Raw genomic sequence first — 24,333 nt, 5'->3', positions numbered from 1 at the left:
CTGAAGAAGGGTCCCGACCTGAAACATCAACTTTCCTACTCCTCTGATGCTGCCTGGCCTGCTGTGTTCCTCTAGCTCCACACTGTGTTATCTAAGAATTCTGTTTTCTTAAATTGCAGCTGTCCAGCAGTCATTAAGTACTTTCCCCTGTTTTGCTCAACAGTGCCACGATGAGGCAAGAAGGAGTGAGCCGACTGCCCACTTTTCAATCTTCCTGATCAGTCACAGCAAAGGTTTAAAGTTGTTTTTAACAGAGTTTTACCTGTCATCAACCAAAAAGGTAAGTCACTGAGTTCTACTGTAGCAGTAGCGAGCCTATCACAAAGCTTTCTTGAGTTAAAATAAAGAATAAATTTATTACTTGCTAAGCCATGCACAAGCACACGTACAAAGGGACTAGGATCCAGTAGAATTGATTGTAAAAATAATTTAAAATTTAGAGCAGAAAATGGGTGCTGCCTGGAGGCAGCAGTGTGAGAAGCAGATATTAAACGGAAGGAGAAGCAGCAACAATAGGTGGTTGGCTTCTGCTTCCGGTTCCAGTGTGGTGCAGGTGATAACATTAGCAGCAATGACTTTCTGTTCCACTGTGTTAGCAAGAGATATAGCATTTCATGCCTCCTATGGGATGGCCTGGATGGTTTCACTGCCCTTGAGTAAAATGTTAATTTCAGCTCATATTGCCTATTGTTTAATTCACTTCAGTTTCATGAAACTTGACCAACCTGTGTGGGTGAGGTGATAACTTTGGCTATTTTAAGTCAGTGTTTTCAATCCCTTTGTAAAAGCATTTCAGTTCATGAATGTCTCAGGTATGTAATCGGCCAATGGGACTTGAAGATTGAGAGACAGTGGGGTACTGGTAACATCAGTGGACTCATAATCTAAGACCGCAGGCCCCTAATGTTCTGGGGACATGGGTCTGAAAACCATCATGGCAGATGGTAAAATTTGAATTGCCACCTGAATAACCGACCATGGGTTACCCTTGTTGATGTACGTTAAAAACCCATCTCATTCAATAAGGCCCTTTCAGGAAGGAGATTTGCCATTCTTGCCTTGTTTGGCTTACATATGATTCACAACCCCACAACAACATTATTAACTCTTAACTGCCGTTTGAAATGGACTTGTAAGCCACTCAGTTGTAATAGAAAATAAATGAAACTGATGGACCACCCAGAAAGGACAGAGGCACCGGAAACAACAAAAGAAAACATAGCCCTGATGACCATGCAAAGTCCTTCCCAACAACGTCCCGCAAGTATATGCCAAAATTGGTATAGCTAGTCAGACAACAACGTGAAATTGTCAAAACACATTTCTTACAATGTCCCAGATACCATCATTACCAGCCCTGGATAAGTAATTGTCCCACCAGTACGGCAGACCTAGCAAAGGGTGGCATATTAGTATATATTCAGGAAGGAGACAAGACTCTTCAACATTGATTCCATTTCCCATGAAGTCTCATGACATAAGATCAATAGTGGCAAGTAAACCTCCTGCCACTGCCCACCCTCAGCTGATGAATCAGAACTGCTCCACAATGAACACCACTTGAAAGAAGGACAGAAAGTGGTAAAGATACTCTGGTGGGGGAACTTCAATGTCCATTACTGAGAGTGGCAGCATACTGACCAAGCTGGCTGAGTTTTAAAGGAGATAGCTATGAGACTGGGTCTGCAGCAGATGGTGAAGAAATCAATAAGACGGGGAAATCTACTTGACCTCATCCACTGTCTAACTGTCATACATGCATCTGACCATAATAGAATTGGTATCTTAACAGTCTTTGTGCAAATGAAGTTCTGACTTCACAGTGAGTATACTCTCCATTTCGTGTGCACAACTACTGTGCTAAAGCTCCTCACCAAGCTGTTTCATGACAGTTACAACACCATAACACAGTTACTACCCAGCCATGTGAGAAATTGTTCAGGTATGTCCTGTCCACAAAAAGCAAGACAAACCCAACATGGCCATTAACCACTCCATAAGTCTACTCTTGATGCTCAGCAAAGTGATGGAAAGGTTCGTTGACAATGTCATCAAGTAGCACTTGCAGAGGAATAATCTGCTTACTGATGTTAAGTTTGTGATTTGCAAGTTCCTGGCATCACTATGGCTTTGATTCAAATATGGACAAAAAAGCTGAACTCCAAAGGAGAGGTGAGAATGGTTGCTCTCGATAGTATGGCGTCAAGGTGCATAGCAAAACTGATGTCAATGGAAATCCGAGGTAAAACTCACTGCTGTTTGGAGTCATGCCTAGTACAAAGGAAGGTGGTTGTGCTTGTTGGAAATCAATTACCTCAGTCCAGGGACAAATTTACAGGAGCTCCTCAGGGTAGTGTCCTAGATCAAATCATCTTTAGCTGCTTCATCAATGACTTCCCTCCATCATCATGTCAGAAGTGGTGATGTTTTCTGATGATTGTAGAATGTTCAGTATTGTTTGTGGCTCCTCAGAAACTGAAGTAGTCTGTATCCATATGCAGCAAGACCTGGACACCATTCAGGATTGGCTTATAAGTTGCAATAATATTTGTACCATACAAGTGCTAGGCAATGACCATCTCCAGAAAAAGAAACAGAAAATTGAACCATCACCCCATGACATTCAATGAAATCAGTACTGCTAAATCCCTCACAATCAACATCATAAAAGTTATTATTGACCTGAAACTGCAATAGACTGTTTGTGTAAATACAGTTGCTACAAGAGCAGGTTACAGGCCAGGCTAGGAATTCTGTGGTAAGTAATTCACCTCCAGTTTCTTCAGTTCCTGTCTATCATTTAAAAGGCACAAATCAGATACTCCCTACTTGCATGGATAAGCGAAGCTCCAACACAATCAAAAAAGCTTGACATCAACAAGTCAAAGCAGCTCACTTGATAAGCAGCCCATTTATCACCATTACCATGCATTCACTACCACTAATGTATAGTGGTAGCAACATGTATAATCCACAAGGTGCACTGCGGTAACTCACCAATGTTCCTTCAACAGTACCTTTCAAACCCATGAACTTATCACCTGGAAGGACAGGGACAGCACATGCTTGGGAACACCAATGCAGCAACGCCTGGACAATATCCAAATTTGGGCTGACAAGTGGCAAATAACATTCATGCTACGCAAGTGCCAGGCAATAACTACCTTCAACAACAGACAATCTCACCATTGCATCTTAACATTTAATGGCAACACCATCACTGATTCTCCATGAACAACATCCTTGGGGTTACCATTGACCAGAAACTGAATTGGGCTAGTCATATAAGTACTATTGCTACATGAGTAGGTTAGAGGCCAGGAACCGTGCAGTGAGTATCTGACCTCTTCACTCCCCAAAGAGATCGGCCACCCTTGATCTTTACCTGATGTCAATGACTGCTTCCTTATCTGAGGAGTCATGAATGGTGAACGTTTTGAGGTTACCAATGAACAGCCCCATTTCTGATCCTATGAAGGAGGAAAGTCATTGATGAAGAAGCTGATGATGGTTGGGCCAGAGACACCACTCACAGGAACTCCTGCACAGGTGTCCTGGAGCTGAAATGACTGATCTCAAACAACCATAACCATCTACCTTTGTGGCAGGCATGACTCAAACCAACACTGAGTTTTCTCCTAAATCCCATTCATTCCCATTTTCCTCGGGCTTCTTCATATCACACTTGTTCAGTGTGGCCTTGTTGTCAATGGCAATCACTCTCACCCCACTGTCACAGGACAGCAACACCACTTTCTGGAGAAGTAGGCATCAAGAGTTAGAAACAATTTTAATCAGAAACACTTGTCTTTCCTGTCAGAAATAGAAATATCTAATATTATAGAAATAAAATTTAGTGGGTATCAATGTAGCTCAATTATGCTAATATTAATTTGACAATTTGAACATTTTAATTCTGCTTACAGTACATTTTTTCTTCTTTTTTGTCCAGCTTCACTTTCTATTATTTTAACAGTAGCTAGTATGCTCTATTCTGATTGAGAACCAGTCCTCCAGTCTGAAGGTCAAAGCCATATTTAAAAATTATGATGTGAAAAGTGCCTGTGGAAAATGTCTTTTACATTTCCTCATTATTTTATTCCATAAAGAGCAGAAACAGCAGTCACAGAAGTGCAAAGACAGATCAATGATTATGTTTTTCTTACTGAGCATACAGCCACATCCAGGGTAATAAAATCCAATCATACACTGAGGCAGAAAAGAAGAAAAAGCTCCTTGTAGTCATAAACAATCACAGATTGAGGTGAGTGGAGAGGAATGAAAAGTTTATCCACAGTTTGGAAAATCACACAACTGCACTGACTGTAATGCATAACAAACAAACTGCAGACATAAAGTTGTGAAGATTTGTAATTGATTCAGTGCAACGCAGATGTACTAGTGGCATTCAATGATACATTGAAATTATAATAACAAGTAACTACATCAGAAATACAGAACACTTTATTTGTAAATGGGGCTTCAGCATTGCTGGCAAGGGCTGCAATATTTATTGGCCATCAACCCTAACTGTCCTCCTAAATCACTAAAGCTCATGCAGTGTAGATGCAGTTGCTGTTAGGAAGGACATTTCAGGAATGAAATGAACCAGCGAAGTGAAGAAAGGGCAATATGGTTTCTGTGTCAGGATGACGTGATTTAAAGAACTTACAGATAATGGTTTTCCCATCTATCTACTACCTTTGACTATGTAGATGTTAGAGTTTGAGGTTTTGGAGGGTACAGCTGAAGTAGTTTAGGCAAGTAGTTTTGGCATATAGTATATCTTGCAACCGCTGTGCACTAATCAGAGAATCATAAATCCCTACAGTGTGGAAACAGGCCATTTGGCACAACAGGTCCACACTGCCCTGTCAAAGAGCATCCCACCCAGCCCCATTCCACTAACGCTGCATTAACCATGTCTAACATACCTAACCTAAATATCCCTGGGCACTATGGGACAATTTAGCATGGCCAATCCACCTACTCTGCACATCTTTGGACTGTGGGAAGAAACCCACGCAGACATGGGGAGAACGTGCAAACTCCACACAGACAGTCACCTGAGACTAGAATCGAACCTGGGTCCCTGGCGCTGTGAGGCAAGAGTGCTAACCACTGAGCCACCGTGCCGCTAATGGTGGACAAAGTGAATGTTTACTAATGAATATTAATCAAGAAGGAATTAATTAGGGGACACTTTGGCATGTGGGCCAATGCAAAAAAAGAGGCCAGAGGTGTACTGGGCAAATGCTATAAAAAGATTGAAAATATGGGCAAACGGTATCCCAACAACAGCTGGGAACATGGGAAAACCACCTCAAAAATGGAATAGTCCCATAAAATCTGGGATAGTAGGTTAATCTGGTGCCACCATCTTAATGTTATTGGAACAGCACTCATGCAGGCAAGTGGACACCTGCTTGCCCCTTGGAGATAGTGGACAGTTTGAGGGGGTTTAGGTGGTAAGCTATATAGTAGAATTTCCAGCTTCTCCCCTACCCTTACATTCAGTATTTACGTGGTTGCTCCAGTTATGTTTGTAGTCAGAGTTTTGATGGTGAGGCATTCAGCAAGGGTTGTATTCTCTACTGTTTTTGTCTGGAACTTTTGTGGCATATTATTGTTTGCCACTTAACAGCACAAACCTGAATGTTATTCAGGTTTTCTGCAAGCACAGACTCTTCATTTTTAGAGGAGTTATCAGTGGAACTGAATACTGTTCGATTCTGACCAATGTTAGAAGGAAGGGGATGATGAAGTCACTAAAGATTGTTAGGCCTACAGAACTGCCTTGAGGAACATTGCTTGCAGGACTGAATAACTCATAAATGTAAATCAATGATATGTTAACACCTCAGGCTAAAGTAGTTTTCATCTCAGTCCATAAGAGGGCCCTCCATCTTAAAAATTTCATAGTTAACACAACATCAAAAATATGAGTTCTGACAACACATACTAAACAAATCTTACCCTGTAGTAATACAGTTCACCCCAGACCTCAACATTACAAGATTAAGAAAGCTACTATTGCTGATAGATGATGTCAGCGCTAATAGCTGGCAAGAGGGACCATAATTTCCCACTTCCTTCCTAAGCAGTCTATTTAAAAATATATTTACATTTACAGCTTGTGACACTTGCAACTGTTATTGAGATGCCATTTACGTATGATCTTTTTTGGATGAAGTTCTGGTAATCTTAGAAGCTAAGATACCTAAGTCCAGAGAAAGATTTTTGATTACCTTACACTGTCCTATACGTGGACTATAAATTTTCTCAGAATCAATCCGAAGTGATTCTTCCTTTTAAGAGTTTATTCCTGTTTTATATTCAGCCTGGCAACTAGCAAACTTAGAACTGTCATTCGCAGTGAGGTTTTACTGTCCTGGAGAATCTCCCTCTAGACCCAGGTGGGTAACATTTTCAGCCTCATTTTAACTCCCCAAGAATTGGATCTTTCCAAACCGAGCATGAATTTCCCCTCACATTCCCGCACAGGTAAACACAAAACAGAATTTATTTTCTTTGGTTAAGTTCAAATTATTTCGAGTCTTTTGCTTATTACTGCAAGGCCCAATAAGTTTTCTCATACTTTCTTACCAAACTCGTCTCATTAATTACGTACCCTGAACCTATGGCATCTCTCACATCTGATCTTCACCCCATCTTACCATGCTCTGTTCCTGGAACAACTCCACATTTGGCAAATATCTGCTGTGAGACTGGCATCCCTTACACCGACGCCATTTTTAAAAGTCTGGACGAACACTGGCTTTCTGAAGCTGTCCTGCTTGATCAAATATGGAATCTGAATATGGCAGAGAAAGGGAAGTTAGATCCGTGATTCTTCAAATGGGACCTGGTGAACGGGGTCCAGAGGAGAGTTGTCCTCTTCCCAGAGGACTGGCAGAGGAGGTCGTGCCACCAGACCATGACAGCCTGGTATGAGCTCATCACCTGGATCATTGCCATCTTCAGGGTGCAGGGGAAAGCCTTGCAATGCAGAAAGAAGGTCAATGACTTCCTTCGCTACGCCAGGGCAAGTGCCACACTCTTCTGTCTGTCACCTCACACTATCTCGGCATTACACCTTCTCCCACCAAGGCTCATGCTCTGCCACTCTCCATTTCCTGCTACACCTTCTCTCACTCAGTTTCCCCCCCCGCCAACCTCCCATACCACTACTCCTGCCTCTTCAGTCCTTTGGCGCACCTTATCACCTTTCCCCCATTTGCACCAACATGAACAGCTGTGCCACACACTAAAATTTCATTCATAGAGTGATATAGCATGGAAACCGACCCTTCCATCCAACCAGTCCATGCCCAACATAATCCCAAACTAAACTAGTCCCACCTACCTGCTCTTGGTCCATATCCCTCCAAACCTTTCCTATTCATATATCCACCCAAATGTCTTTTAAACATTGTAGTTGTACCCGCATCCACCACTTCATCAGGAAGTTCATTCCACATGCGAACCACCTTCTGTGTAAAAAAAGTCCTCATCTTAGGGAAAAGACAATTACTATCAACTCTATCCAGCCTTTTTTTATAACTCTGGTGAACCCTCTCTGACTTGATAGTATCCTTCCTATAACTGGGCAACCAGAACTGGACACAGTATTCCAGAAGAGGCCTTACCAAAGTCCTGTACAGCTCTAGCATAACATCCCAACTCCATTACTAAAAGGACTGCGAACCACCCTCTGCGTAAAAAAATTTGCCTCAAGTCTTTTTTAAATCTCTCTCCTCTCACCTTAAAAATGTGCCCCCAGTCTTGAAATTCCCCATCCTAGGGAAAACACTACTACTATCAACTCTATCTATACCTCTCATTATTTTATAAGCTTCTTTCAGGTCACCTTTCAACCTCCTATACTCCAGTGAAAAAAGTCCTAGCCTATACAGCCTTTCTTTATAACTCTGTTGAACTCTCTCCAGCTTGATAGTATCCTTCCTATAACTGGGCAACCAGAACTGGACACAGTATTCCAGAAGAGGCCTTACCAATGTCCTGTACAACCCTAACATAACATCCCAACTCCATTACTAAAAGGAGCGAGCAATGAAGGCAAGCATGCCAAACGTCTTTTTAGCCATCCTGTCTATATGTGATGCAAACTTTAAAGAATTATGTACCTGCAGCCCGAGGTCCATCTGTTCTACAACGCTACCCAAGGCTCTACTATTAATCAGATAAGCCCTACCCTTGTTTGTTGTACCAAAATGCAATACCTTGCATTTATCCAGATTGAACTCCATCTGCCATTTCTCAGCCCATTGACCCATTTGATCAAGATCCCTTTGCAATCTTAGAAAACCTTCTTCACTGTCTACAGTGCCACCAATTTTGATGTCATCCGCAAACTTACAAGCCATGCTTTGTATATGCTCATCCAAATCATTTATATAAATAACAAACAAAAGGGGACCCAGAACTGATCCCTTTGGAACACCACTGGTCACAGGCCTCCAGTCCAAAAAGCAACCCTCCACCATTACTCTCTGTCTCCTGCTTTTAAGGCAATTATATATCCAACTGGCAAGCTCACCCTGAATCCCAGGTGACCTAACTTCTATTAATTAGTCTATCATGCAGAACCTTGTCAAAGGCTTTACTAATATCCAAATAAACAACATTTACTGCTCTGCCATCATCAACCTTTTTGGTGACTTCTTCAAAAAACTCAATCAAGTTTGTGAGACACGATTTTCCTCACACAAACCATGCTGACTATCCCTAATCAATTTTTGCCCCTCTAAATGTCCATAATCACCTCCAACAATTTACCCACAACCGAAGTCAGACTCACAGGTCTATAGTTCCCCGGTTTCTCCTTACAACCTTTCTTAAACAAAGGTACAACGTTAGCCACCTCCAGTCATCAGGCACCTCACCCACAGTTACAGAGGATGCCCTCTTTTGTTCATTAAAGAAAACAGCTCATAATCTTACACTACTTCCAATCACTTGACCACGATGGTTTCTCTTTCTTTTGTCTTACAGGTTCCACCAACCTGCTCATGGTTCCTGTGGAGAAATGCCTGGTTTTCCCAGAATCACCAGCATCTACCTCTCAGGACTTGAGTATGGAGGACTGAGAGGAAGCATTGGCCGGGTTCCACTAATGGCTCTGCCAGCTCAGATACTGAGAATTGTTAGCATCTACCTCTGAGGACTTGAGTATGGAGAACTGAGAGGAAGCATTGGCAAGGTTTCCACCCATGGCCCTGCCAGCCCAGATACTGACACATCAGGGGGAACCATAGATGTATACTGTTTGGGTACACAACATGGTGAGCACCTCATAGTGAAACTAGCTAAGGAAACAGTCCAGAAAGCTGGCACTTGCAGAACTGCTGGAGACCAAATATCTGCTCAACCCTAGCAAAAAGATGACCCTGTGGTGTCTGTAATCAGGGACTTAATCCAATGCAAGTGACTTTACCGAACGAAGGAGCAGTACTCCGAAAGCTTGCGATTTCAAATAAACCTGTTGGATTATAACATGGCGTTCTGTGACTTCTGACTTTGGGAGGAACAGGAAGAATATGAGCCCATACCAGTCACATGTGAGCCCACTCTGTCAAGAGTATTGACCACGATCAGGCATCTGGTCAGGGTGGTCACAGTCAGGGGTCTGTGCATCTGCAGTGCAGGGTGTGGGCCATGGTCAATCTGTTGGCTCTGTAATTGCAATTTCTTCCCCACTGCACACTTTTGATTTATATCATGATGGAAAGTGATAGCGAATGCTCCTCTGCCAGTGGTTTCCAGCCTTTGCCTGTAACAGCGAGGCCCCAAACATCTATATTGCCTTCCTAGTAAACTATCCTGTGAACCCTACAGACTTCACACATCCCAAAGTCCCCAACTAAACCATCTAAATGTGCTATACCTGCCAACCCAGCTCCTAGCATACGAGGTAGCCATGTTCACTGTCTTCCCCTAGTCACCTTGAAACCAGCGTGCTCCTGTCCATGGATGATCCCCCACCTCCTGCATTGCACCCTTCCCAGCCATTATTTACTGCCTCAAACGCCTTGAAAATCCTGCTGCATCTGTTTACAATCACACTGTGCTCTTGCCCAGAGTCTGCAGTCCCAAAGAATAACTTGTTCAGGCTCAGTCCCTAGGCAACAGCTGCACTTGCACCATGTGGATGGACTAGCCAGGCTGACCATGGACCACCGCCTTGATTGGCATGACCAAGCAGCCCCAGGCAAGATGTGCCCAGACCTCTGACTGGTGTCTACATATCTCCCCAGCCACACTAGCCCAACACCTCACCTCAAACTTGCGGTTACAGAGCCAACAGATTGATCATGGCCCATACCCTGGACTGCAGAAGCACAGACCCCTGACCATAAACATCCTGGCGAGATGCCTGACCATGGTCAATACTCTTGACTGGCATGGGAGACTGCCCTTATTGGGTCCCCCAACTGATGGATGCCTCCATGAATTTCAGTTAGGACTTTACCTCTAAGATTTTGCAACTGTTGCTTACTATACAAGCAGTGTGTTTGCTGTGTAAGCTGCTGCCCAATTGTAGATGTGTGACATTAACAGAGCACACTGTTGTGGAGCAAGGTGTGTATCCCCTCGACCAAGAACTGCTTTGCAGCAGGGTAAGCGGCCTGTTTTTGTGATTGTGCTAATCAGCGAGACAGGGCAAAACAAGACATGGCAGGGAAGCTGCGACCATGCCAGTAGGCACTAAATGAGTGAACACTGAGAGAGCATGCAAACAGACCTGAGATACAGCCTAATCCAGTTTACTAGCTAGGTGCCTATCCCTTTGCACAAGGTGACTCTGCTGAAGCCTTTCAAGGTTCGTTGCTGGTGCACCCTGCAATGCAAGTCTGAGCACACTGTCAGTGAATAGGAGAAGCATGAAGCTGGTCATGATGCATTGGCAGATCCCTGATGACCATGTCCACGAAGGAGGGGTGTGTTTCTTGGTGCCCACTGATCATGCCCCAGGCTGCACTTTGGTCATTGACAACAAGGAGGTGTCACAGTGCAAACATGATATTAATTAGCTAGGTTTATGATTTGGTTTCCTTGTTAAGTTTTCATGATATCTAGCTCATTTTATGGGTTGCCTAAAGTGGAAAGCTGAATATTAACTTGGGATGCTGTGGCATAACAAGGGATTCAACAAACATTAATATTCTCATCTTGTTATGTCACTTGTGAAAAGCGTAAAAGATGATCTGACCTTGAGATGGACCTTAATAAAAACCAAAAGAACTGCGGATGCTGTAAATCAGGAACAAAAACAGAGGTTGCTGGAAAAGCTCAGCAGGTCTGGCAGCATCTGTGAAGAAAAAGAACCTGAGGAAGGGCCACCAGGAAATGTTAACTGTGATTTTTTTCTTCACAGATGCTGCCAGACCTGCTGAGCTTTTCCAGCAACCTCTGTTTTTGCTTGAGATGGACCTTGTTAGAATTCTTGTCTGTTTCTGCCACACATCTTGCCATAGCCCACATTATTCAGACCTGTATAGGATTCTGCCCATAGAGACTTTATTGCCTCTATCTGCTTCCTCTTTCCCGGATCCAGGCAATCGCAAAATACTGTTTGTATTGAATAATATTTTAGGAAAGCCTGTAACCTGAACTTATATTGGTTTGCTTTGCTTCTTTCCTCATTGTAAATAATTCACACAACCCTTTTACCTAGATAGAAATGCTAATAGCTATCTGCAGGAGTCTAGTTCTCTTTCACCTTGGAAGTAAAGAGATAATTTAAAGGACAACTGTTTACAAGCAAACATTTTTGACACTTATCTGGGACCTTCGAGATTTATAGTCTCCACTATTATGGCACAGGCTGCTGCTATTGGCTCTAAAAGGAAAACATTCATACCTCCCAATAAAACAATCTAAGCTTCCCTTGGCCTCTGACAATCAAAAAAGAATAGGTCTACTGTCAGGCAGACCTCAGAACTGAACACATGCACATTATAAAACTTATTATACCCAACATGAGAAGTCACAAGTGCGTGTTTTATACCAAGATTGATGCCATTCAATTATTTGTTATTGGCTATAATTTTAGTTTTCAGCTGAGATAACCATTAATGAGTTCATCAATGATGTAAAATAAGTGTGTTAATTTGTGATTTATACTTTACAAGCAGTGATTTCATTTTTCTCTAGCACCCTCACTCCCACCAAACCTGATAACGTTTAGGTATAGTTCTGTTGGTAGGTGCTTCTCTTTGGACACCACAGACCGTTACTTTTCAGTAGGGGGTATTGAATGATTGTCAACTGATAATGACTGAATATGTGAATTGAATTGAATAATTCAATAGAATATGTTTCAATTTTGTTTGCAGTATGTTTCAATCTTAGTCAGATGTTCACATGCTCTTTAAGCAGGGGTTACTTGTGATGAATAGAAATTTGATTGTTTTCACAATTCAGTTCCTATTACTCAACAGAGAGGCAGGACTAAATCTAAGACTATGTGGGTTATCATTAAATCATGAGAAGGGATAATTCTAAAAATGCAATAACAAGGTTGCTCGGTTAGCTCAGTTGGCTGGAAACTGGTTTGCAATGCAAAGTGATGCCAATTTCCACACCAGCTGTGGGTACCATGAAAGACTCTATTTCTCAATGTCTCCCCTCGCCTGAGGTGTGGTGACCCTCAGGTTAAACACCACCAGTCAGCTCTCTCTAATGAGTGAGCAGTCTAATGGTCCGTTGACTGTGGTGACTTTACCTTATCTAATAACAAAGTGCATTTTATTCCTTGTGTCAAAATTAGTTACTTGTAAATTATTGCTTCCTGGCCTTTTATCTTTTTAATGAATTCTCCTCTTCTCCCTTCCCTGTTTCCAATTTCAGAAGGTGCAGCACTTTCACACAAAGATTTAATGGTGTAAATAAAATTCTGGGACAGTCTCCAAATCTCTGAGGAAGGGTGTAAGAATTTTTGAATTCTGTTAGAAGAGATGAAACAACAGAAAAAATATTTAAGTGGTATAACAAAGTGGCCAACAATCATTTTTTAAATAGTCATTTGGCAGAACAGAACTTGCATACTGCTGAGAAAAAGGATGCTCCATTAAAGCTATCATCTTGCACTCCTCAGGGCAAATGGAAGAACGCTAATTATCTAAGCAAGCAAGAATTCATATTGGATAAGATAAAGGTGCTAATTGGTTGGAAAGTCAACTCTGATTGATGTTTTGCCATGGAGAATGCAACAAGTAACAGCTGACCCCCACAGTTTGTTTAATTAAACAGAAGGGACAAATATCTGTACATTTTTCTTTGTTCATGCAGACAACAGGTCCTTGCACATGTGTGGCAGCTAATGAGCACTGGTGAGTTACATTACATTGGTCATTAGTGTAATTCCTAACACATTCAGGAAGAATCAGCAAGTTCTGTAATTTAGACATTATGTTCTGAGCTGTACGGGTGAATGAATTTCAGTCCTGGTGTGATGCCAGGTACATATGCTATATGTACCAACAATTGGTAGATCGGGTCAAACAGCACATCCCTTCAGCTCTTTGCAAAAGGCAGAGTACTCAATGTAATCAATCAGTCTGTGTTTGCAAAACTGAGGTCATACCTGTCTACAGTCATTGACAGAATGCAACTCATTTCTCCAGAAAAGAAAAGATTGAGGACTGACTGAATAAAGATCTTTAAGTTTATGAAAGGAATTCAGGGGCAGATTTAGAGAAGATGCATGGACCTGTGAGAGAAACAGACTAGGAGCCATAAACACACAATAGTCATAAATAAATTCAAAATAAAATTCAGCAGAAACCTTTTTATCAACAGAGTGGCTAGAATGTGAAAATCAGATGGTGGTGTTGAGGCAAATATCATAGTTCCCTTTTAAGGGGCAACTAGATAAATATATAAGGAAAAAGAACAGGATATGTTAACAGCATTAGATGAAATAGGATGAAAAGAGGTTCATAGGCAACATAGAGATCAGCATGGACCAGTTACACACAATAGCCTGTTTCAATACCACAAATGCAATGTACTGTAATTCCATGTACCCTAAGCAATGTAGCAGCTGAGGTTTTAAGTTTGCTCTTAATATTCCAGGTCTACAAGCAGCAGCTAGATGTTACCCAAGCTTTCTGTTCATTATTTCTTGCATGTTTACTTGCATTAGGCAACAACTGGTTTGGACTCAACTGCAATGTTGCCCTCCACACCAACAAAGAAGTATTAATTGACATTAGCATCTATATTCACGCTCACAAAGAATAATAATTTCTGGTGAGATACTAGAATATAACTGGTATCTTTATCCCATCATAAACTGAAGATCTTCAAGAGTGAAGAGAATTGTCAGACACGAGTGAATACAAAAGGAGCATAAGGAAAGAATATTTTACTAAGTTATTTTACTCTATCTTTCCAACAGCCAAGTTCCACTTTTGCAAGTCTGCTATTTCAAAAGAGAAAACTGTGCCAATATTTTATCTAGTTAAGTTTAATATGCATAGAAACATCCAACAAATAGTAGGGAAGAATGACCAGCTAATTCTTTTCTGCATTACTGGTTGAGAGGGCACAAAGAGATCCTGATTCTATTTTCAAATAATGCGAAATGACTTTTCACATTTTAAAAAAGATGTAGTTGTAGCCCTTAAGATTAAAGGGATCAAGGGATCTGGGGAGAAAAGAGGAGCCGGGTACTGAGTTGGATGATCAGCCATTGAATGGTGGAGCCAGGCTCAAAGGGTCAAATGGCATACTTCTGCTCTTATATTCTGTGTGTGTGTGTGTGTGTGTGTGTGTGTGTGTGTGTGTCTATTAACGTGAACAGGTAACTGGATTATGGTTTAAGGTCTGCACTGACATTGGCTGTGAGCTTGGACTAGCTCTAAACTCCTAGAGGCCCATTTTAATCAGTAACCTTATTACCCAAGATGTGAATGCTACTACTGAATCAAGCTAAGACTGGGCTTTTAGCCCCTGCTGGAGGCAGGCTTGGGAGTCAAGGATTGTAGGCACTGAAATATCATCTGCAAGCGTTTTGGTATCCCATTTTCATCTTGCCACAGGCCAGATTTTCAGATACAGACTAGGGGGTGCTAGGGCAGCAGTTCAGCCTGCCCACATCCAGTGGATAGCCCACAAGGCCTGAAATACAATTAAGGCTAATTAAAGGTGGTCGACAGGAATTTTCCCATCAGCTTCCAGGCTTCTGCTAGCGATGGGAGCCAGTTTAACTTCCTGGAGGTCATCTCCCAGTGGCAGGACTCGCTGCAGCAGTAGTCACTGCTCAATTAGCAGAGAGGATTAATGATAATGACACATCATTTCTCAACCACAGCTTGCCTGGTTGCAGAAAATATTTGCAACTAAACTTTTAAAAATTGGAAATAACGCATTTCTATTTGAAGCCTTTCATCGCATTTACTTTCCACTGGATTCTGCTGCTCCCTTCAAGCTAGAAGGCTGAATTGTCCTCCAGCATCAAGAACTTGCCCAGTTGTCCTTAATTAAGTCTGTCCTCTGGCCATTTATTGCCTGCTGTGGGGTGACTCACAAAGAGTGACAGTTTGCCACTTTATATTTTTTGAATTGCAGAGATTAGAAGCCCAGAGGAAAGGCTCTTGCCCTAATCCACATTACTAGTGAACAAACTTTCAATATAGAAATTTTATAGAACTTGCTCTTGAAAGAAAAAGGTAAAGCAGTGAGATCTCCTGCGGACAAACACTGCTATGGCCAATTATTTTCGACCCATTTTATTATCATGTAATTAATTCTATTATTTTATTAAACAAACTAACAACTTTTTAGATATCATTCATGGGATGTGGCTGTCACTGGTTAGGCCAGCATTTATTGATCATCCCTAACTGCTCTGGAAAAGTTGTTGGTGAGCTGTCCCCTTGTAGAACTACAGCCCTTAAAGCATAGAGACACTCACAGAGCTGACAGGTCGGGAGAACCAAGTCTTTGATCCAGTGACAATGAGGGAATGGTGTTATATTTCCAATTTAGATTCAGATGGTGGTATTCCCATGCATCTGCTACCCTAGACCTTCCAGGCGATAGAAGTTATGGGTTTGAAGGTGCTGTTGATAAAACTTCAGTGAGTTATTATGTAGCATCTTGCATCTTCCCTCATCAGTGGTGAGGGAAGTGAATATTGAAGGTGGTGGCTGGTGTGCTAATCAAACATATAGCTTAGTCCTGGATGGTGCTGGGCTTCTTAAATGTTGTTAGAGCTGCAGTCATCCAGGCAAGTGGAGGGTATTCCATTATACTTCTGACTTGTGCCTTGGAGATGATAGACAGGCAGTGGGGAGACAAGAGGTAAATAACTGGTCACAGAATTCATGGCCTCGACCCTGATGTTGCAGCCACAATATGTATCTGGCTGGTCCAGTTCAGTATCTGGTCAATGGTAACTCCCAGCATGTTGGAGTGGGGTTTCAGCAACGGTAATGCTATTGGCTAGGTTCTTCCTTGTTGAAAATGGTCGCTGTCTAGCACTTGTGTGGACTGAATCTTGCTTGCTACTTATCAGTTCAAGCTCAAACATTCTGCAGGTATTGCTGCGTCTAGTCTCAAACTTTAGGGATTTTATATGAGTGTAGTAGATGATGCTGAATGTAATGAATTTGTAAGGAGATCTCAGTTACCTGTAAAAATAATAGGGTGATTATGGATTGGGATTTTAACTTTCCAAACATAGACTGGGATTGCCATAGTGTTACGGGCTAACATGGAGAGGAATTTGTTAAGTGTGTACACGAAAATTTAATCATTCAGTATGTGGACGCACTGACTACAAAAGGTGCAAAACATGACCTACTCTTGGGAAATAAGGCAGGGCAGGCAACTGAGGTGTCAATGAGGAGCAACTTGGGGCCAGTGTCCATAATTCTGTTAGTTTTAAAATAACGATGGAAAAAGATAGACCGGATCTAAAAGTTAAAGTTTTAAATTGGAGTAAGGCCAATTTTGACAGTATCAGGCAAGAATTTTCAAAAGTTGACTGGGGGAGGATGTTTGCAGGCAAAAGGTCGGCTGGAAAATGAAATGCCTTCAAAAATGACACAACAAGAGTCCAGAGACAGTATGTTCTTGTTAGGGCGAAGGGTAAGGCTGGTAGGGAATACTGGATGACGAGAGAAATTGAGGTTTTGGTCAAGTGTAAGAAGAAGGCCTATGACAGATATAGGCAGCAGAGATTGAGTGAATCCCAAGAAGAGTATAAAGGCAGTAGGAGTATCCTTAAGAGGGAAAGTCAGGAGGGCAAAAAGGGGACATGAGATAGCTTTGGTAAATACAGTTAAGGAGAATCTGAAGGGATTCTACAAATAAATCAAGGACAAAAGGGTAACTAGGGAGAGAATAGGGCCCCTTAAAGATCAGCAAGGCAACGTATGTGTGGAACTGCAGGAGATGGGGGAGATACTAAACAAGTATTTTGCATCAGTAGTTACTGTGCAGAAGGATATGGAAGATAGAGAACGTGGGGAAATAAATAGTGACATTTTGAAAAACGTCCATATTACAAAAGAAGAGATGCTGGATGTCTTATAAAATTCCTGGGACCTGATCAGGTGTACCCTACTCTATGTGAAGCTAGGGAAGTGATTGCTGGGCCCCTTACTGAGATATTTTTATTATTGATAGCCACAGATGAGGTTCCGGGAGACTGGAGGTTGGCTAACGTGGTGCCACTGTTTAAGAAAGATGGTAAGGTAAAGCCAGGATACTATGGACCAGTGAGCCTAACATCGGTGTAGGCAAGTTGATGGAGGGAATCCTGAGGCACAGGATTTACATGCATTTGGAAAGGCAAGGACTGATTAGGGATAGTCAACATGGCTTTGTGTATGGGAAATGATGTCTCACTAACTTGATTGAGTTTTTTGAAGAAGTAACAAAGACGATTGATGAGGGCAGAGCGGTGGACATGGTCTATATGGACTTCAGTAAGGCGTTCAACAAGGTTCCTTGTGGTAGACTGGTTAGCAAGGTTAGATCACATAGAATACAGGGAGAACTAGTCAATTGGATACAGAACTGGCTCGAAGAAAGCAGGCAGAGGGTTATGGTGGACGGTTGCTTTTCAGACTGGAGGCCTGTGACCAGCGGTGTGTCACAGGCTTGGTGTTGGGTCCAATGCTTTGCGTCATTTTATATAAATGATTTGGATGTGCACATAGGAGGTATGGTCAGTAAGTTTGTAGATGACACCAAAATTGGAAGTAGACAGTGAAGAACGTTACATCAGAGTTCAATGGGATCTTGATCAGATGGCCAATAGGCCGAGGAGTGGCAGATGGAGTTTAATTTAGATAAATGTGAGGTGCTGCATTTTGGAAAGGCAAATCATGGCAGGACTTATACACTTAATGGTAAGGTCCTGGGAAATGTTGCTGAACAAAAAGACTTTGGAGAGTAGATTCATAGTTCCTTGAAACTGGAGTCCCAGGCAGATAGTGAAGAAGGAATTTGGTATGCTTGCCTTTATTGGTCTGTACATTGAGTATAGGAGTTGGGAGGTCGTGTTGCGGTTGTACAGGACATTGGTTCAGCCACTTTTGGAATACTGTGCTCAATTCTGGTCTCCCTGCTATGGAAAGGATGTTGTGAAACTTGAAAGAGTTCAGAAAAGATTTATAAGAATGTTGGAGTGTTTGAGCTATAGGGAGAGGCTGAATAGGTTGGGACCATTTTCCCTGGTGCATCGGAAGCCGTGGGGTGACCTTAAAGAAGTTTATAAAATCATGAAGGGCATAAATAGGGTAAATAGACAAGGTGTTTTTTCTGGGGTGGGGGAGTCCAAAACTGGAGGGCATTGGTTTAAGGTGAGAGGGGAAAGATTTAGAAGGGACCTAAGGGGCAACTTTTTCACGCAGAGGGTGGTGCATGTATGGAATGAGCTGCCAGAGGAAGTGACGGAGGCTGGTAAAACTACAACATTTAAAAAGCATTTGGATGGGTATATGAATGGGAAGGGTTTACAGGGATATGGGCCAAGTACTGGCAAATGGGATTAGATTTATTTAGGATATCTGGACCAAAGGGTCCGTTTCCATACTGTACATCTCTGTGACTCGAGGTTTCTAAATGCAAGCATCAGCAAACATCCTCTCTTCTCACCTTATAATGGAGTTTCATCAATGAACCAACTTGAGATGGTTGGGCCTAGGGACACTACTCTGAGGAACTTCTGCAGTGATGTCCTAGGGCTGAGATGATCGATCAACAACCACAGCCATCTTCCTTTGTGTTATGTATGATTCAAACCAACGGAGATCTTGCCCTTACCCGTGATTCCCACTGATTGTAGTTTTGCTAGGGCTTCTTGATGTCATCCTCAGTCAAATACTGCCACGAGGAAGCAAGGACAGTTACTCACACCTCACCTCTGGAGTTCTGCTCTTTTGTCTATGTTTGGGCCAAGGCCATAAGGAGGTCAATAGCTGAGTAACCCTGGCAAAATCCAAATTGAGGGCGCAGGTTATTCTGTTGCAAGTGCTGCTTGGTAGCATTGTTGATGACCACTTCTTTCGCTTTGCTGATGATCAAGAGCTGACTGTTAGGACGGTGGTTGGCCAGGTTGGAACTGTCCTGCTTTCTGTGGACAGGACATCCCTGGGCAATTTTTCACAAATAGATTACATACAGTAAATTTTGTATTAAATTTGCTGTTAAAAATTCTCACCTTCTTCCCCCATATCATAGGAACTCATATGCTCATGTTCCCTCTGACAAAAGATTCCTCCAGTCCCTACCCTTGACTTTGTATCAATTGTACAAGTCTCTCCCCAAAATAGATAAAGACCAAACCACAAATTCCCTAATCCCTAAACTAATCTGCAATTAGCTAAAGCCAGTGAGACAGTGGATGTTTTAGCCACAACACTATTCAGCAACTATAGTGCACAATGGAGATTTACAAGTTGCAGCAACGAAAACATTGACGCTTTACCATTGAAGCTTCAGGGTCAACTACCACTTAAAATTCAAAGCTAATTCAGCCTATGCAACATTATGTGATATCTTACAATGCACTTGAACAGCACTCACAATACTTTTTCAAGTACAATACTATCGATGTTCCTCCTGCCATTCATGCATTGTGCAACCAGTACATCTCTTTAAAACATGCATCACTGTTAGCCTTGTAACATCTTTGCTTTCACTTTGCTGAAACAACACTTAATAACATGACAATCTTAGGACAAGTTGCTCCTTAAAACAGTATCACTTTAGTTACAAACACAAAACGATTTTCTTTCACTATCTTTAATCTAACCAACAGTGATGAACTTGCAAACAGATGTACAAGTACCTGAACAAATTTTGATGAGTCCAAGTTGCAGATTTCAGGTTGGCATTTTTTACGTCGATTAATGGAAAATATCTTGCGAAGATTGAACCTTTTTGGCTCCTTTTCCATAATTTTGCCATTTAGACAGCTGGGATGGCCTGCATATTGTACTGCATATGTACAAACACAGCGTACGAGGATGCTAAAGCTTTAAATGATATTTAAATGGACTATCTAACTAACTTATACCACAGGAAGGAAGTAGCCTGCACAGAAAACCCCAATTCCAGATAATATCAGAGAGTCAAAAGAATCTATTGGCCAGACAGAAAGCAGAATTTACATTTCACCAAATATGATCTTTTTATGTCTTTACAACTCAGTGCACCAGTGGAGAGCAAGTGCAATTGACATCTTTTTAAAAAAAAAGTCACCTGAACTTTTGCTACAGAAAAAAGGCCACAAATTTCCTATTTATGCCCCACTCCTTCAGAAGCTGCAATCAAGTACCTTTCCAACAAGTTTGTGTAAAAGAATCAACAAGCATCATGCTATCTTCTGGTTTAAACATCCAAAATTTGCTATCACCTTAGCAGTACCTTTTCACTTCTTCTTTGCTGAGCCCAACTTTGGCAGAGTCCCAAGCTTTGGGAACTTGAGACCCTCAGCTTTGTTTCTCTATTAAAAGTTACATCCTTGTCTATTCTTGTGTGACTAGAAGGGGAGTTGCAACATGCATACTGCCATAACTCATGAGCACAACCAAAAACTATTTAGCACAATGTAGCTGAACTATGAAGATTCTTTTTTTTAGCAAGAATTACATTTCCATTCTAATTATATTTTGCATGAAATGTTTGCTATTTGGCATTCTAGTATTCTAACAGATGTTCCAAGTGGTGTCACGGATTATAAAAACATCGCCATATCAAATTTTGTATAATTCAAAAAGACCCCTCTCTGTAAAGCCTTTTGAAGCAAAGCGTCCCCAGGTTGTTTAATCGCAATCCCAAATTGCCAATACCAATATTCTGGATCTCTCTACATTAAATCCAAAGCTTGAATATTTTATCTTATATTTTGATGATAAAAATGATCAAACAGTTGGGTCAGATCATACTAAGGTAGCTTGATATTATATATGTACTCAACGCACATAACATGAAGCAAGTTGTAGAGGCCTATATCTCAGACAACAACATTTACTATCATTACACAATAATGACTTGATGGTGTATGTTTGTATAGATTTTGTACAAACATTGTGAAATAGGGAAAGATTATTTATAAACTTTCAATTTTAATTTGAATGACAACTTTGATAAATGAATTATTATTGTACAGTAACACAACAATGTTCAAAATAGTTTTTTGGCAGTGCAGATCATGTACATTACAGAAAAATACATTTTATTCAAATTTTCCATCCTGCACTCATCAGCACAATTCACAAGAAATACCAATGCAATGGGAAAGTAACAGTTCTACTACTGTATTAGGAGAGAGTGCTGATTAGTTGGCGAGTGGACACTGATTGGTAGAAGCATTACCGTAGATAATGCACATATTAATGGTGACTGACAGTTAACGTGTTTTTTTTTTAAATTTTAAAGCAGTCAAGTTAACATTTTAATCAGAATCAAACTGCCTTCATAAGAACTTTACGTAAAAACATAAGATATGAAGCAAGAGTCAGCTGTTCAGCCTCTCAAGCCTGCTCTGTCATTTTATAAGAGCATGGCTGATTTGCCCTAGGCCTCAATTCCTCAATATTTCAAAGATCTATCTAACTCTTCTTTAAATACTCTCAATAATCTAGCATCTGTTACTTGGTCAAATCCTGGAATTCCATCTCTAAGGGCATTGTGGGTCAACCTATAGCATGTGGACTGCACTTGTTCAAGGCGGCAGCTCACCACCACCTTCTCAAGGACAACTTGGGATGGGCAACAAAATGCTGTATAACTATCAATGTCCATGTCTCACAAGTGAATAAAAAAAAACTACAACTCATTGGTGTAGAAAATTTCAGAGGTTCCACACTGTGTGAGAGGAGAAACTCCTATGCATTTCAATTTTAAACAAGTAGCCCCTCATTCTGCAACTCTGTCTCCTAGTTCAAGATACCTCCACAAATGGAAACATCATCTTAGCATCTACCTTTACAAGTCCCCTCAAAATCATGCCTGTTTCAGTAAGATCACGCCTGATTTTTCTAAACTATAAAACCATAAAAAAAGTAGGAGCAGAAGTAGGCAATTCAGCCCATTGCTCCATCATTCAATGAGATCACTACTGACTTGATAACCCCAACTACACTTTCCTGCTTTTCTCTATAACCCTTGATTCCCATTAATGATTAAAAGTCTGTCCATCTAGGCTTGAATATACTTAACAACCCAGCCTCAACAGCCCTCCACAGTAAAGTATTCCACAAACTCACCATTTTCTGAAAGAAGAGCTTCGTCCTCACATGCCTTAAATGAATGAGGGCTTATTCTGAGATTATGTTCTCTGATCCTAGAATCTCTTACAGTGGAAAACAACCTGTCAGTATCTACCCGGTCAAGTTCCCTAAGAATCTTGTATGTTTCAATCAGGTCGCCTCTCATTTTTCTATATTCTAATAAGGACAATCTACTCAACCTCTCTTCTTAAGACAGACCCTCCAATATATACAACCTCTCCTCATACGACAGACCCTCCATACCTGGTATCAGACTACTGAACGTTCCCTGGACTTCCTCCAATGCTAGTATATCTTTCCTTAGATAAAGGGCCCAAAAATGTTCACAGTTTATCAGCTGTAGTCTGGCTCCCTTCTTGTACAGTTTTAGCAAACCTTCCTACATTTCTATTCCATTCCCTTTGAGTTAAAGGACAACATTCCATTTGCCTTCCCTATTAACTGCTGAACTTGGATGCTAGCTCTTTATGTTTCACGGACAAGGACTCCTGAATCACTCTGTAGCTTTCTGCAATCTTTCTCCAATTAAATAATATTCAGCTCCTCTGTTCTTTCATCCAAAGTGCATACAGTACAGTCATTCCTAAATATCTGCAAGGGTCCAATTCCTGACAGCCCCCGCAAATGCTGAAATTCATGAGTGCGGAGCTCCTTCAAAAGTAGGTTAAAAAGAGCAGTTATACGATTATTGCCCTTGAATGTTTATTTTTGTTGTTACTTATTTTTTGGCACAGATAGATGAATTCAGAATTCATGATTTCATGGATACAGAGGATTTACTGTAAACTCATGTTACCCACATTATATTCGATCTGCCAAGTTTTTGCCCACTTGCTTATCTGTCTATATTATTCTGCAGACTCTTTGTGTCATCCTCAACACGTGAATTTAGAATTATTTTTGTGCCATCCACAAATTTGTCTATAGTATATTCACTTTACTCATCCAAGTCATTAATATATCTTGTAAATAACTGTGGTCTCAGCAATGGTCCCTGTTGCACTCCATTAGTTACATCTTTTGAATCTGAAAAGGACCCATTTACCCTGACTTTCTGTTTCCTGTTGTTAACCAAACTTCAATCCATGCTAATACGTTATTCCCAAAACTGTGAGTTCCTCATATTGTAAGATGTTCCACATTCCATTGTGTGCATTGGGATACCAGGCTAACACTTGCAGGGCATGTGTATCTATGGAAGCAACATTTTCCAGGATTATTTGGTTGTTCAAGTTTAGAAATAAATTTACACCAAGGAAGGGGAAGTCATGAGTGATACAAACAGTTTTTTTCCATATCTGGGAACTTGATTCAAATCCAGCAAATACCAATAGGAGGGAAGTCCCCTCTGTCTGCAAAGGTTACGTGGGAAACTAGCTCTGACTGATCATAAAACTGAATCCAAAACTATACAGAAGTTAGTGCAAGATAACAATTTTACTGATACAGATCAGACATAGGTGTTACAGGAAACAAATATAATTTTGCTGCAGTTTGGAGCTTTCCTAAACTGAAACAAAGCAGAAGGTGCTTTATCTTCATCTAGCCCAGTCTA

General features: G+C 41.2%; 1 protein-coding gene across 6 annotated transcripts in view; it reads right to left on the bottom strand.

Annotated features, from left to right (window-relative positions):
- Window positions 1-24,333, bottom strand: part of LOC109926959 (ribosomal protein S6 kinase 2 alpha-like) — a 236,877-nt gene that overhangs the window by 84,048 nt on the left and 128,496 nt on the right. The window contains exon 1 of one of the 6 annotated variants that reach the window (XM_048613022.1): window positions 20,333-20,433. The exons of the other annotated variants lie outside the window; for them this stretch is intronic. The gene's annotated coding sequence lies outside the window, so the exon portion shown is untranslated. Of the gene's footprint in view, window positions 1-20,332; window positions 20,434-24,333 lie in introns of those variants that run through there. 6 annotated transcript variants of the gene reach the window in all.

Source organism: Rhincodon typus, chromosome 27 (genome assembly GCF_021869965.1).
Source record: "Rhincodon typus isolate 14 chromosome 27, sRhiTyp1.1, whole genome shotgun sequence".
NCBI lineage: Eukaryota > Metazoa > Chordata > Chondrichthyes > Orectolobiformes > Rhincodontidae > Rhincodon > Rhincodon typus.
The sequence above is the reverse complement of the archived record's forward strand: the minus strand, read 5'-3'. Positions and strand labels throughout refer to the sequence as shown.